A 16643-nucleotide genomic window follows, 5' to 3' on the forward strand; every position below is an offset into this window, starting at 1 on the left:
CTCTTTCTTTTTGCAGATAAATTAATGGAGGTTAAGTCCATGAATGGTTATTAGCCAGGATGGGTAAGGAGTGGGATCCCTAGCCTCTGTTTGTCAGAGGGAGGAGATGGATGGCAGGAGAGAGATCACTTGATCATTACCTGTTAGGTTCAATCCCTCTGGGGCACCTGGCATTGGCCACTGTTGGCAGATATGATGTGGGGTTCGATGGACCTTTGGTCTGACCCAGTATGGCCATTCATATGTTCTTATGAAGGGAGGGGCAAAGCATTACAACAGAGTTTCTGTAGTGTAGTGGTTATCACATTTGTCTAACACCCAAAAGGTCCCTGGTTTGAAACCAGGCAGAAACATGAGGGCTTCATTTTCCCAGCTCCTGCTTTTGTAGGAGCAGTAGAGATTTCTATGCTCGAAAGGTCTGTTATACTTTCCCTGTTCCCACTTTTGTCTCCTCTCCCTCTCTGAATGTCTGTGAAGTGGCTTTCCCCACCCCCCCAGCTCCCTCCTGGAATGCTTGTGGGATGAATGTTCTGATTGAAGAGCAGACGAGCTCCCAGGTAGACAAGGTGTCTGAGACTCTAATTAGGCAGCACTCACACATCCAGAGCATGGACACTGCCCAAGGTGGAGTGTGACCAACCAGATGCAGCCAAGTCATCTCTAGTCGCAGGCCATGAGGTGTAGGCCCTGAAAAGGGGAAGGGACCATGTGCTCAGGAGAGCACTCACAAGCTTGTACCTCCAGTGAATGCCCTTTGCCCAGACCGCCTGGCCAGTGGTTCTCTACATTGTATTTCATTGTGCCTCAGGAAGACTTACCTTCATCACACCATCCATAGCTGCGCTGTGAGACACTTACCTTGCAGAATCCTGACATCTCCAGTGCTGTGCCTGTCCTTGAAGCGCGAGTATGCGAGTGCGAGTGTGACCCCTCCTCCCCCCCTTATTTTGAGCTTAGCTATCAATATAATAAATGTGCTGCTATCTGCCAGACTCTGGTGGGTCATTAGTCCTCCCTACACTTACTAGCTGGCCCAATTTTGGGTAACACCTGCGATAACCCTAACCCCTGCATGGCAGAGGGTGGGGAAATGAGCTGAGGAAAAAGCCTTGGCATCAACAGGGGAAAGCTAGATGATCTTGGAGAGTCACCTTTTGAAGCCTTGTGGCTTGCCTTCCTCTGCCCTTGGAGATTGGCCTACGGAGGCCGGCTCTTCCTGCTGGCCTCCTTTGTATGACTTGCCAAAGGAGGAAGTGAGGCAGGAATGGGGCAAAAGAGGAAAGTCGAGCTGAGGAAGGCAGGGCAGAAGCTAAGTGCCTTAGTGCAGCTAAGTGGGGTTAGTACAGTGCCACCATTTGTTCTGCAAAGCCTGTGGAGGTGCGGTTGGCTACTGGGAGGTAGAATTCTGTGCCTGCCTCTTGGCTTCCCAAGGATGGCTACTTGCATCCCAGAAGAAGAAGGATGGTTCTGGGTGAAAGGAAGGCAAGCAACGCTATGGGAGGAAATTTGAGTGCGGGGTGCTGGCTCTGCGCTGGGGGAGGGGGTTGGGATTCAGGAGGGGTGGCGCTTACCCCGGGCAGTGCAGCTCCCAAAGTGACCAGTACACACAACCCTGTGTCAGCAGCTCCTAGGTGAGCCATGCCAGGGGGTCTCCGTGTGCTGCTGCCTGCAGGCGCTGCCCCCAGAGCTCCCATTGGCTGCAGTTCCTGGCCAATGGAAGCTGCGGAGTTGGTACTCGGGGCAGGGGTAGTGAATGGAGACACTCCCCGCGCCCCAGTGGATGCTGGGACATGCCCGCCATTTCTGGGAGTGGCACGGAGGGATGGAGGCAGTATGGGCAGGGAGCCACCTTAGTGCTGCTGGCACATCTCTGCACACCCATTGGGGAGGGGAGCAGAGGGCCTCCATGTGCTGCCTGGGTTAGGGGCAGTGCACAGAGCTGCCTCCCCTCCCGGGTCTATTGCAGAAGAGGAGGGGGGTCTTTTGGCCTGTCAGGTGCAGCAGGTTGGACTAGATGATCACATTGCTCCCTTCTGACCTTAAAGGCTCCAAGTCTAAAAGGGAGAGGGAAGTAAAGGAAGTTTTTAAAAAAAAATAAACCAAACATTGTAATACCAGGATAACTCCAATAGCATATTGTATAGTCCCACCCCTTTCTTCCTCCATTGTGTTTTGAATGCCTTGCAGGACATTGATTCTCTCATTCCATTGATAAACTGATACAACGTGACTGAAATTAAACCAGTTCCCAGGGAGAAAACATCACATCATTATATTGGCTGGGAATTGAACCCAGGTCAACTGCTTGGAAGGCAGCTATGCTCACCACTATACCACCAATGCATCTCATGAAAGTGCTCCTTATGCTTGCCCAATGAGGCTAGAACAGCATTGAGGAGATTTTCAGCCTGTTAAAATGTACTGGATTCTCATCACTGAAAAAAAACGCCTCCATCTTCACTTGAGTTTGAACCATCAGCCTTTCAATTAGCCACCAAAGCTGTTAATCACAGGGTATGTCTACACTAGGGGTATCACAGCATTCCTTCTCAGATCTGAACCTTAGATTCAGAAAATGAGATACTAGCACCTGAATCCTCTAAGCTTAATTACCAGCTTAGATTTGATAGCGCTGCCACCACCCAAAAATATGGTGTTTTGGGGTACTCTGATCTCCCCAGTCTTCTCTGGGGACCCCAAGAACCCAGATCCCTTGGGTTCTTAAAACAAGGAGAAATAAACCATTCCCCCACCTTTCCCCCTCCCAGAACTTCCCTCCCTGGGCTATCCTGATCCAACCTCTTAAACCACCATACAGAGACACATCTCCCTTCCTTTCCACAAAGAGGCAAACAGATTCAAGGAAAACAAAGAGAGATTCTATCTCTTCCCCCCCCATCCTGGTGAGTTATCCCAATCCCCTGGAATAACACAAGGGAAACAAGGGGGAAAAAATCAATCAGGTTCTCTAAAAAAGGAAATCTTTTAATAAAAGAAAGGAAAAAGTAAAGAATTATCTCTGTAACTTCAAGATGTAAGTTTTACAGGGTCCTATAGCTTACAGACATCAGAAAGAGACTTTCCCCCCAGAACCAATACAAATCAAAATATTCCCAGCAACTACACATATAAAAGTTAACCAGTCAGATCCACAATTGCAAATAGAGTAAAACAATCACAAAGCCTAAACCGCCTGTTTTTACTTACTATTTGAAAAGAAACTTAGAGAGCCTGTAGTAATGTCTGGTCTCTCTCAGACCCTCCGAGAGAAGAACACACAACGGACAAAGAACACACACAAAAACTTCCCTCCACCCAAATTTAAAAGTATCTTGTCTTCTGATTGGTCTTCTGGTCAGGTGTCCAGTTCCCTGCTTGTAACCCTTTACAGGTACAAGAGACATTAACCCTTAACAATCTGTTTATGACAACGGGATTATTCCGATTTTACAGAAACCAGTTTTTGGAAACAGATTGTATAAAGTCGAGTGCACGCGGCCCCACTAAGCACATTAATTCGGCGGTGTGCATCCATGTACCAAGGCTAGCATCAATTTCCGGAGCGTTGCACTGTGGGTAGCTATCCTGTAGCTATCCCATAGTTCCTGCAGTCTCCCCTGCCCATTGGAATTCTGGGTTGAGATCCCAGTGCCTGATGAGGTAAAAACAGTGTCATGAGTGATTCTGGGTAAATGTCGTCAGTCACTCCTCCCTCGGTGAAAGCAACGGCAGACAATCATTTCGCTCCCTTTTCCCTGGATTGCCCGAGCAGACGCCATAGCATGGCAACCATGGAGCCCGTTCAGCCTTTTTTCACTGTCATCATATGTCTACTGGATGGTGCTGATAGACGTGGTACTGCATTGCTACACAGCAACATCCTCTTGCCTTTTGCAAGTTAGCAAAGATGGTTACCAGCCATACCGTCCCGTATGCTGCTTTGCAAGTTGACAATGACAGTTACCAGTTATACTGTACTGTCTGCTGCTGTCATTGGTGCTCCTGGCCGGCCTTGGTGAGGTCGGCCGGGGATGCATGGACACAAATGGGAATGACTCCCTGGGTCATTCCCTTCTTTAAGTTTTGTCTAAAGGGAGAATCAGTCCTGTCTAGACTATCAGGCAAGTCTACTAAAGAACCAAAAAGGCCAAAGGCCACTCCCAGTCAGAGCCCCAGACATCCCACAGAAATGATGAGCTGCATGCCATTCTAGTGGGTGCCCCTGCAACAACCCCACCCATTGCTTCCCTCCTCCTCCAACCCTCCTAGGCTACCATGGCAGTGTGCCCCCATTTGTGTGATGAAGTAATAAAGAATGCAGGAATTTGAAACAACACTGACTTTATTGCCTTTGCAAGCAGAGCTCAAAGTGGGGAGGGGAGGGCTGCCTACAGCTGCTATGATATTCCAGGCAAGTTTGAATCTCCATTAGACAAAGCTTAAAGAAGAGAATGACCTGGGCGTCATTCTCATTTTTGCCCAGGCACCCCCGGCTGACCTCACCGAGGCCGGCCAGGAACACTCACGGGAGGACGATGAAGGATACCAGTTCTACTGTACCTTCTGACGTAGGGAAAGGAAGGGAAGGGGATGCTGCTGTGTAGCGCTGCAGCACCACGTCTGCCAGCAGCATTCAATAGACATACAGTGACATTGAAAAAAGGCAAGAAACAATTTTTTTTCGTTTGCTTTCACGGGGGAAGGGGGGGAACAACATATACCCTGAACCACCTGCAACAATGTTTTTGACCCTTCAGGCTTTGGGAACTCAGCCAAGAATTCAAATGGTTTTTGGAGAGTGTGGGAACTGTGGGATAGCTACAGTCGTCAGTCGCCCCCCCTCTGTGAGAGTCCATTTCATTCTTTGGCTTTCTGGTATGCTTGTCTCAGCTCCTTAAGTTTCATCAGTGTTGAGTCCCTGCTGCGGCCTCTGTCTGCCATAACCTTGAAGATTTTTTCAAATGTTCTGGCATTTCATCTTTTGAAATGGAGTTCTGATAGAACAGATTCATCTCCCCATAGAGAGATCAGCTTCAGTATCTCCCATACGGTCCATGCTGGAGCTCTTTTTTGATTCTGGGACTGCATGGCCACCTGTGCTGATTGGCACTCCATGCTGGGCAAACAGGAAATTAAATTCAAAAGTTTGCAGGGCTTTTCCTGTCTATCTGGCCAGTGCATCCAAGTTCAGATTGCTGTCCAGAGCAGTCACAATGGTGCACTGTGGGATAGCACCCGGAGGCCAATACCATCGAATTGCGGCCACACTAACCCTACTCCAACATGGCAATATCGATTTCAGCGCTATTCCCCTCGTGGGGGAGGATTACAGATATTGGTAGTAAGAGCCCTTTATATCGATATAAAGCGTTTCGTTTTGTGGATGGGTGCAGGGTTAATGCAATTTAATGCTGCTAAATTCGATATGAACTCATAGTGTTGACCAGGACACACAGAGCACCAGGTTTCCCCTATTGTTTCCTGCTCTTGTTTTCTTCACTAGTTTCTCTTCTGCACCAACTTGCTGTTTGCCTTTATGAGCCTGGCTAGCTCTGTTGGCAGAGCATCAGACTTTTAATCTGAGGGTCCAGGGTTACAGTCCCTGGCCAGGTGATAAACTACTCATAAGGATCTTACACTGTCTTTCTGGAGTCCTCTTTCATGTTCCTTTTTCTCTTCAGGAGTTTCCCTTTCCTCAGAAAGGCCTTTTTGTGTGTGGCTTTGAAGGGGCAACTTCCTGACAGCCCCTCTGTCCTTGCAACCTGGAGGAATAAAGGCCTCTAGGCATATAGCATGGTCCTTCCCTGCCCACACACACACACACACACACACACAAACACACAGAATATCCCTAAGGAACTAGAATCACCTGCTGCCTTCCCCTTTCCTGCTGGATTCCCAAACGAGGATGCTCTACAGCCCAAACCCATGTCCCCTCTTTTCCCAGTGCCCCTCAATCCCAACCCTCTGTCCCTCCTATGCACACTGCTCCTCACTCCCAACCAGAGCCTACTCCTCTTCACTCTTCTCCTCTGTCCCAGTCCACAGCCCCCTCCTATTCCCAGTGTCCCTCAATTCCAACCCACCGCTCTCTCCTCCTTACACTGCTCCTCAATCCCAACCCACAGGCCCCTCCTCCTCACACTGCTCCTCAATCCCAACCCACGGCTTCCTCCTTCCCTCCAGCAGCAGGTGCCTCAGACTCCCTCAGGAAAATTTTCTTGCAAGGTTTCATGTATGAGTCTGCATGTGGATTTTACAGTATGTTGGAAATATGTTGAATTGCTTGCTGAAATGATCACTTTTGGCTGGTGTTGGATTCCCAGTCTCCTTTTATTGGGGCAGGAGCAATAAAGCGTTATTATCCTTGTTGTGTGAATTGAGGGCAGCCCAACTGTGCTTGGCAGACCCCAATTGAGGGACTCACTCTCAATTCAATAGCACTCGCTAGGCAGGGGACAGGGGTTCCAAAGCCAAGTGGGCTGGGCCCTGGGTCCTAATACTAAAATTTAGGGGTTAGTTCAATGTTAGGACAGAGTGGCAGTGAAGGGATGAGTGAGTCCCTAGGCAACATAGTGAGTATAGTGCCTTCTTATTTTCCCCCTTTTCCACCCAGGATGGCAGGTGAACTCTACAGAGGCACCTCTGGGCTTGCACTGACTAAGGACAACAGCTGTGAGTGGAGTGAAGAGCAGGGATGACTCATGTTAAAGGACTTTTCGTTGCTGGACTTACGAACTGTAGAGAGAAGGACACTGCCCAGCTTATTTGGGGGTGGGTCTTTTCCTTGTAGTTTAGGTTTATGAGTTGGGGCTGCTGACATGACTTCTGCTAACCATGGGCTTACATTGCAATGTAGACATATTCTGAGAGGGCATCTATACTGTGATAAAAGCCCTGTGGCCCGGCTGGCCTGGATCATCTGACTTGGACTCCTGGGGTTCAGGTTGTGAGGCTAAAAACTGCAGTGCAGACATTTGGGCTCAGACTGGAGCTCAGGCTCAGAGACCCTCACCCCTCATGGGGTCTTGGAGGCTGAGCTCAAGCCCAAGTGTCTATACAGTAATTTTATAACCCTGCAGCACAAGCCCCACAAGCCTGAATCAACTGACCCAGGGTTTGAGAATAGTGACTTGAGTATGTTTATGACAACGTAGACATAATGCTATGCTATGTCCAGACTGCAATGAATCACCAAAGACTGCCCCATGCCAGCTCAGGCTCCCAAGGCTTTGGCTGTGGGGTGGTAAATCTGCAGTGTAGATGTTTCAGCTCAGACTCAATACTGGGCTCTGGGCCCCCTCAAGGTTGGGAGGGAGTTTAGCAAGCAAAAAAGGTAAAACCGCAATGAAGTATTAACAGTGATTTCCCTGAACCCCACCCCCACAGTTTTGTGAGCTAGTTACATACCAATTCACTGACTCTTTCGAAATCTGAATTTAAACTGAAACATTAATACACACTTTAAATATGTGTGTCTGAAAAAGTATAATAGATTTGAAAAGTATGAATATAGACTAGCTTCCTTGCTTCCTTATATAGCTGTTTTTTATGATGCCAGTGCATTCATTTCGGTGGTGTTGGCCAACCTATTAATTTCAAATGATGATTTGTAAGCAAAGTCTAAATGAGCTCTCCCTGACAGCTAGTGATGAGCTGGGGCTGCAGGGAAAGGCTTCAGGGCTAGATTATATTTTCATTCACACCTAATCTACCTAGGTATCCAGCAAACAGAGCTGTGTTGTCCAAGTGATAGATTTTGGATGGGGTTGGGTTACAAACTACTTGAATGTGGGGGGAATAGGGGATGAAATGTTGTTCTTATTGTTTGAGTAAAGGGCAGTAGAACTGTAGCCTGTGATGATTTGAAGACATCAAGAGAGAGGGTGGGGACCTGTCCCTCTCCACTATTTAAAGACAGAGCTGATTAGGCTCCATAGATAGTCTTTTGTTCTGTTAACTGACCACTGCAGCTGAAATCACTGACAATCAGGTCTAAGTGCTTAGTCCTGTTGTGGGGACAGTGTTCCTGTGTGTACAGTGTTTTTGTGTAAGAGACAACCCAGACTGCACTATCAGCGAGCGAGGTTCCCGCACTGAGAGCTCAGCTGAAATCACTGAGAGCTGGTGGAACCTCAAAAGACCAACTTGCAGAGGTCACAGTGGCAGGTGGCAGCCAAAGGTGACTGTGCAGGGCCATTGGCAACAGAGTGGTGGAGTGAACGGTGGTACAACAAACAGATGTGGCCAGAGCGAACAGTGAGCAGCTGGAGGAACAAGCAAAGTGCCTTCTTGTCCCCCACCTGGCAGGTGTACTCACGTGCACTCTGAACTCTGAGCTCTGAGTCTCCACTGACCAAGGACAACACCGGTGAGTGGAGTGCGGTGGAGGGAAAAGTGAGGGGCATGTTAAATAAACATTTGTTTGTTGGACTATATTTTAGTCACTTTGCTCCTGAATGCTAGATTTGTGACTGGGAATGGAAACTTATATAAATATGTTTCCTAGTAGGCCAAGATTTTTAAAATGCATTATTTGCCCAGGTTGTTATCTCACATTGTTGCTATCTTGGGAGGTCATTATATTGGGGAGTTTCTGTACTAAACATTTTTATTATTATCATTAATTTTTACATAAGAATGGTCATACTGGATCAGACCAATGATCCATATAGCCCAGTACCCTGTCTTATAACAATGGCCAATGCCAGGTGCTTCAGAGGGAATGAACAGAACAAGTAATCATCAAGTGACCATCCCCTGTTGCCCATTCCCAGCTTCTGGCAAACAGGCTAGGGACACTCAGAGCATGGTATTGCATCCCTCCCCATCCTGGCTAATAGCCACAGATGGACCTGTTCTCCAGGAATTTATCTAGTTCTTTTTATAATCCTGTTATAGTTTTGGTCATCACAGCATCCCCTGGCAAAGAGTTCCCTGGGTTGACCTTATATTGTGTGAAGAAGTACTTCCTTTTGTTTTTTTTAAAACCTGCTGCCTATTAATTTTATTGGGTGACTGCTAGTTCTTCTGTTATGTGAAAGATTAAATAAAATTTCCTTATTCACTTTCTTCGCACCAGTCAGGATTTTGTAGACCTCTGCCATATCCCCATTAGTCACCTCTTTTCTAAGCTGAAAATTCCCAGTCATTTTATCTCTCCTCCTGTTTCATACGCCTGATCATTTTAGTTGCCCATATCTGTACCTTTTCCAATTCCAATATATATATTTTTAGGACGAGTGACCAGATCTGCACACAGTATGCAAGGTGTGGGCGTACCATGGATTTATATCGAGGCAATGTGATATTTTCTGTCTTATTATCTATCCCTTTCTTAATGATTCCCAACATTGTTTGCTTTTGTGACTGCTGCTGCACATTGAGTGGATGTTTCAGAGAACTATCCACAATGACTCCAAGATCCCTTTCATGAGTGTTAACAGCTAATTCAGATACCATCATTTTGTATGTGTAGTTGAAATTGCTTTCCCATGTGCATTACTTTGCATTTATCAACATTGAATTTAATTTGCCATTTGTTGCCCAGTCACCCAGTTTTGTGAGATCCTTTTGTAGCTCTTCGCAGTCTGCCTGGGACTTAACTATCTTGAATAGTTCTGCATTATCTGCAAATTTTGCCACCTCACTGTTTACCCATTTTTCCAGATGAATATGTTGAACAGTACTGGTCCTCGAACTGACCCCTCAAGGATACCACTATTTATCTCTCTCCATTCTGAAAACTGATAATTTATTCCTATCCTTTGTTTCCCATCTTTTAACCAGTTACTGATCCATGAGAGGACTGCCCTCTTATCCCATGATGGCTTACTTTTCAAAAGTCAGTTTAAATTAAATACATTTTTTTAATTATTTTTTTTTAGAAATCTAGATCTGTTATGTGTTTTGGTGTAAATTGCATTATCCTTATGTTAAATTTGCATAATCCTAACAAAACATTTACTTTATTCATATCTCTTTTATTTATCTCATTGGACCTGACACCCTTCCTGTAAATTCAAACACCCCCCCTAATTTCAATTCCTGGGGAAACCACTGAGTATTACCCTGGATTCAATGGCATTTCTCGGTTGGTCTGTCTGCTTTGGGGCAGGGACAATAACACGTCCTGCTGCATTCGTTATTTCAAAGGGCAGTTTAGGATTTTCATTCTCATACATGGTGCACAAAGCAGGACTTAACACTCAGTGTAACCTAAATGAGCCGCCCATAGATTCTGGCAGCCACAAAGAGCTCTTGGTGTGAGAGCCCAGACCTGCCCCTGTCCCTGCCCCAGGGGCGGGGGGTCATCCACGACCTACCAGCTGCTAACTTCTAAACTTTCAGTAACTCTATTATCAGTGCCTGGAGTGTAATTTAAACCATAAGAAAAACCACACTGGGCTAGACCAAAGGACCATCTAGCTCTGAATCTTGTCTTCTGACAGCAGCCAAGAGCAGGTGCCCCAAAAGCCACTCAACAAGACACCACTGAGAGTTATTATCCCTGCCCCAAAAGCAGACAGACCAATGGAGAACTGACATGAGTCCAGGGTAAGACTTCCCTGCGGTTTTACCATTTCCACTTGCTAAACTCCCTCCCAATCTTCTTGGCTCCTAGAGCAGGGTACTGAGCCTGAGCCGTGACACGTACACTGCACCTTTACAGCCCAAGCCACATTGCCCTGATTACTCCAACACAGGCCTGCCCTGGCTGTTTCATTGCACTGGAGATGTACCCTAACATTATGTCTACACTGTGATTAACACACCCAGGGCACCTATCTCAAAGCCCGGGTCAGCTGACTCAGGCTTATGGGGCTGGGACTGCAAGACTATAAAATGACAGTGCAGACATATGGACTTGAGCCCAACCCCTGAGACCCCACGAGGAGCGATGGTTTCTGAACCCAGGCTTCAGTGTGAACACAAATATCTGCACCCCAGTTTTTAGCCTCTCAGCCTTAGCATAATGAGCCCAAGTCAGATGACCCAGGCCAGCCATCCTGCCATCTTTATCCCAGGAGAGGTGGACTCTAAGGGTCCGTTCCCATTGCAATGGAAGCCCAGGAGTGGCAAGCTGTGCTCAAAGCAGCACCCTGCAAGCCCCATATTCACCACTCTCATATAGTGATGATACGTTTTGAACAAAGTCTGCCTGGTGAGGGATCATTTTAAAAATCTTGAACTGTTCATCTATTGAACATTAATGTCTTCTTGCATTCTATGGGCTCACATTGGTTTCAGAAGTTATGAAGTTTGCTCTGTGTACATTACAGACATATGTTATGAGGTTGGGAAATGCCCCCCACCAGCCTTTCAGGTGTGACAATGGAGGAGCCAGACTCGCTGCTGGCCCATAGAAGGTATGCACACTCCCAAGGACTATTCCAGGAACCGTGTACAATGCAGACTTCTCCGAGATAGCACAGAGACAATGGACAGTGCTTGACTCATGTCATAGCAAAGGTACTTCCTAGCAAGTTGGAAGAAACTATGAAAGGGAAGTAGAGACATTATGAATTGGCCTCTCTCCCCCACAACTCAACAGCTGGAAACACATCTGGAGGACAAAGACTGAAATGAGATAAATCAGAAGAGAATAACAATAATACATACAAATCAAAGTCCTCAAACAAACTAGTATTGGTTTTTCAGCAGAAAATTTTCAGTTTGGGGATTTTCTTTTCCCAGTCAGACCTTGCCAAGGGAAGCAGTGAGAAAATGTTTGAGTTGCCTTCCTCAGGACAGCTTGCCCTAGACATTCTAGCTGTGGGTCACTGTCGTGGCCTTGCTGAGAAATGGGGTATTTTTATAATTTGAGGAGGTCCCAGGGTGTTTGGGGGAGATTATGAGGATGTTACCTTTTGAGATAAAAACTAAGAAATACAGAACTAGAGAATTATTTTTTTAGAAATCTGAGATTTAGACATTTTATTTAAAGCCAGGGAGGGGGAGGAGAGAGGGTTGTCTGAGTTTCTGAGAAGGTTTTTGTTTGCAAGAAGCATTATTGTTTGATCTGTCATTGTACCAAAGGGGAGATGGTTGTCTATAAAGGAGGGGTGAAGACAAAAAGCATATGAGGAGGATGGGATTTGAACCCATGTGTGCAGAGCACACTAGATTAGCAGTCCATCACCTTAACCTCTTGGCTACCACATCTGACCTGTTGAAAAGAGACAGGAGGAGAAATCTAAGGCCGGCAGTGATAGGGACAATATGGAGCTTTTAAACACTAAGCAGAAGCAGGGGTTAAATGAGCTCCCCCTTCACAGCTAGTGAGCAGCTGGGGGAAAGACTTCAGGAACAGACCGCGTTTGCATAGACACACCTACTCTGCCTAGCTATGCAGCATGATGGGGCCGCTTCCCCAAAATGGCCAGTTGTGGCAGGTTACAAATCACTTTAGCACTGAGTGATATGAAATGTTACTATCCTTCCTGCATGAGTGAAGGGCAGCAGAACATACCTAGTCCCTCCTGATGGAGGGGTAGGTGGGTGAGGAATAGCTTTTATTGGACTGTATAGAAGTGATTGAGGACATCATCCTAAACCAGTGGTCACCAAACATTTCACACTGTGACCTCTTATCCATGTCTGTGGCCCCTCAGAAGCCACAGTCGAAAACCACGGCTGGGAGTGGGGCTGTTGCTTGCTGTGGAGAGGGGTGCAGACAACGTTGAAGGGGGTCAAGGCTCAGCTGCAAGCCAAAGGCCCAGGCTGAGGGTGGGGTTGAGGAAAAGCTGGGACAGAATGGGGCTCAGTGCTGCTCCCTCCATGGGGGCTGGCTTGGGCCCTGAGGTGCCCCCATGACTGTTCCTCTCTATCCCCCTAGGAGTCACACTCCAAATTTTGGGGAGCACTGAAGCCTACTCGCTAATCAGGGGTTAGTGATGCCAAAGCCCAGGGAAAGGGAGAACAAGTGCAGGGACCCCAGCACCGGAACCATGCCCCCCCTTCTGCCTGTGGATCTTCCCCCTTCTGCCCTTCCACTCATGGCCCCATCCACTAGGTCACCTCTGTTCCAGCCCTTCCCCCACTGGTCCCACCCCATCACTCCTTTACCCCTGCACCACTGTGGCCTCAAGACCAGAGAAGCTCTGTGCCCCTCTGCAGTTCCTGGACCATAGCAGGGAGTGGGAGCTCCTCTAGCCCTGGGGCTGACATGGGGGAGACTTTTCCAGGGGGGCCCAATTTGGCCAGGGCCCCTAGTCATGGGCCCCACTGCCCCCTTGGCGACGCAAGGTTTGGGGAGGCTGAGCTCCACCCCCCGAGCCTCCATTACGAGCCACCCAGGCTACTACTGCTCAGTGTGTGGCCCGTCTCCCTGTGTTCTCTGCTGTTCATGCTGGGGAGCCTGGCTGGCCTTAGGGATGGGGCTCCCCATCAGCCGTCCAGGGCTCCAGGTGGTCAAAGGGCACCATGTGCCAGTGCGAAGGTGCTCACTGCTCTCCCATGCCCCAATGTTCCTCCGTGGCCCCATAGAGGGTTGTGGGGAGTGAGAAGCAACACTATGTGCTCCATGCGTCCTGGTCACTTTCCCCACCTGGGCTGTGCTGTGAGGGGAGCATCAGAAGCTGCTGCTCTCTGCCCTCCCCTTATGCAGCCTGGCTGAGGAAAGTGACCTGGATGCAGGGAGCTCGGATGATGTCGCTTCTCACCCCCACAGCCCCTAGGGGTGCCCGGAGGAGCAGCGTTCCAGGGAGGAGCGGGCAGCAATGCCAGCTGCTCCATGCACACAGGTCAGTGTCCTCACATGGGTGCAGAAGGGGGTGCAGGGATTAGGGGTGAAGAGGGTGCAGGAGAGGGGCAAAGGCTGGTGGCACAGGAGGGGAGTGTGGGAGTTAAGGGCAAAGGGGACACAGCGTAGGGCTTAGGGCACAGGAGGGGGCAGGAGTTGGGGTGAAAGAGGCACAAGGGTTGGGAGTGCAGGAGCTAGCGGTAAAGGGGGAGGGGGATGGTCCAGGGGTGATGGGGAAGTGCCTAAGTACACATTTTGCCCAGGGCACCAGTTCCCCTAACGCTGGTCCTTGATAACATTTCTTGCTGGGAGGGAGAGTGTAGAAAAGGAAGGAGTCCTAGCAGCTCTTATGGGAGCGCAGGTGAAGAATGACTCCCCTTTCTCTAGATTCTCCCCGTGAGGCTCTGGGGTGAACAGAGCCACATAGCTTCTGCCGCTTTCTCCAGACTGTCTGTGCTGGGCTCCCGTGGAAGTTACGGAAGGCAACAATTACCTGACATTTCTCAGCCATTGTGGACAGAACCGTACACCTTCCTCTGCAAACTTTACAGGTTGAAATCAAGTCTCTGAAGTCCATCCACAGCTGGGATGGGTCATTCAGTCCTTTGTACAGAGCTTCAGTTTGTAGCAAGTCCCTCCAGGGGTATGAAGCAGGACTGGAGACAAGATGGAGATGAAGCATCAGCCTTTTATAGTCTCTTGCCACGTGATCTTTGCTTTCTTTGTCCCAAGGACACTCTATCCAGCACCTGGCATAGAAAAACCTTCGAGTTCTGTCCATAGGCAGGTCCCTGCATACCTTGCTAAGTCACAAGGGATATCTGCCTTCTCTCAATGGGTCAGTTGTACAGCTCATGTTCCTTAATGAGCCGTCAAGCAAGTTAGGCAGAACTGACACCAACTTGTCTGGCTGGGGTGTTCCCCAGAAGCATAGCACAAGTTTGAAAAATGGGCAGCATAGAGCCAATATTCATAACGTCAACTACAAAAATGATACACATATAGAGATAGCATCATTGTAATCAGCCAATCAGAATCTCTCCATAGACCCCTTACACGACAACCTTCCTACAATATTGACTGCAAACACAGAACAGTGGTCGCAACGGTGATCTATAGAGTTACAGATTATGTCAATAACATCACAGGAGGAGACATGACATCAGTGAGACTGATATTGGAATACTGCCTCCAGTTTTGGTGTCCTCATTTGAAAAACATGTAGTGAAATTGGAGCTGGGGCAGCAAAGAGCCACCAAATGTTCTGAGGGGTGGATAAAAATGCCTTCTAGTGAGCTACTGAAAGAGCTCAACCTGTTTAGCTTATCAAAAGAAGATTGAAAGGTGACTTCATTGAAGTGCCTTAATGGAGAGAAAATATTGGCTATTAAAGGGCTCTTGAATCTAGCAGAGAAAAGTATAACAAGACACAATGGCTGGAAGGTGAAAAGAGACAAATTCATATTACAAATAAGGCACAAAATTTCAACAGCGAGGATGATTCACCACAGGAACAAGCTACCAAGGAAAGTGGTGGATTCGCCATCTCCTGATGTCATTCAATGAAGACTAGATGCCTTTCTGGAATGTGTTTGCCCCAAAAGTAGCTATTGTGTCATACAGGAGGCCTGTGATATGCAGGGGTTCAGATTAGATGCTCTAATGGTCTCTTCAGGACATAAAGTCGACTAATTTCTGAAAAACTGAGTGTAGCATTGGGAGCAGCATCTGATGTTTTACTGTCTAGCTGGCTTGCTGCCTAGAATGAACACTCCTTGAGTGGGGTGATCCACAGGAGTAGCTCAAACCTCCAAAGTGCCTGGCCAGGGGCAGGACATTAGCACAGCAAGGGAGGGATGTGGCAGTGACATCACAAAGGCCTTTTGCAGGACCTCAGACTATTGGTCAAAGGTGGTGGGGAGGTGGTGACCTCACAGAGAGATGCTGACATCAGCCAGGCAGGACAGGAGTGAGGGGCCAGGGAAACCTCAGAGACCCCTGTGGCTTTGCTTCAGCAAGTCTCTTTCTCAAGGTCTCTCTTTGAGGACTGAGAAAATATTCGGGTTCACGTATGTGAGTGCCGGAAGGAACTTCTGTCGAGTTTTCTCCTTCCCTTTTCCTGATTTTACTAGAAAACAGCCATCCCTGTTTAGAAGGTAAGAGCCTCCTCGAGGGAAGGGGTGTCCTGGGCGTGTCACAGTTCGGATGCCAGTGGCCCCCCCACACTGTAAGGAAGCTCCCGCCACCCTGCTCTGTGTTCGCAGTGCGGGAGAGAGCAGCATTCCACGGCAGTGATTTGCTCCTGGCTGCCAGAGCAGAGCAGCAGGCTCAGCTGTCAGAACTTCCCAGAGCAATGAAAGGGGAGGGGCCCATGGCTCTGTAGCAGGAATGCAGGGCAGGCGAGTTCATGGCGGCCATTGTGGGATACTGGAGGAGGCCAGTTATGGTGATATAATGAACAGCAGCGTCTACTCTGTCACTTTAAGTTTGCTGCAAAAAGCTCTAGACCTCTCATCGAAGTTGTTTTATTTTGTCAGCAAAACAGGGCAGTTTTGTCGCCAGACATGCCATTGCAGTGTGTACACCAGCCACAAGCTGCTGACCGAGGTAGACTTGTGTGTTTTTTACAAACCTGAGCAATATAATTCTGCTGAAACAACTTTGTAGTGCAGACCTGGCCAAAGATTCACTCACACACAACTTGTAAGGACAACATCACCTGCTCCTCTGCTTTGCAGAATCCAAACACAAACAAAGCTTGTCAGGCCCTGGTGACGATGGCAGGGAGTCAGGTGTGGGCAGATTGTGGGTTTTAATCACCCACAGGAGCCATGGCTTAGCTGGCTAAAGCATCTGTTTCGTAAACAGGAGATCCTGGGTTCAACTCCCAGTGGTGCCT

The 16643-nt window shown here is 48.1% G+C and overlaps 3 non-coding genes across 3 annotated transcripts; 2 read left to right on the plus strand and 1 right to left on the minus strand.

Annotated features, from left to right (window-relative positions):
- Positions 1-280: 280 nt before the first annotated feature.
- TRNAV-AAC lies at positions 281-353 on the plus strand. Its single transcript has one exon. It is a non-coding gene; the product is annotated as a tRNA-Val (tRNA).
- A 1918-nt stretch (positions 354-2271) lies between these two features.
- Positions 2272-2343, minus strand: TRNAG-UCC. Its single transcript has one exon. It is a non-coding gene; the product is annotated as a tRNA-Gly (tRNA).
- A 14226-nt stretch (positions 2344-16569) lies between these two features.
- TRNAT-CGU lies at positions 16570-16643 on the plus strand. Its single transcript has one exon. It is a non-coding gene; the product is annotated as a tRNA-Thr (tRNA).

The sequence above is a fragment of the Gopherus evgoodei genome, chromosome 9, assembly GCF_007399415.2.
Source record: "Gopherus evgoodei ecotype Sinaloan lineage chromosome 9, rGopEvg1_v1.p, whole genome shotgun sequence".
Taxonomy (NCBI): domain Eukaryota; kingdom Metazoa; phylum Chordata; order Testudines; family Testudinidae; genus Gopherus; species Gopherus evgoodei.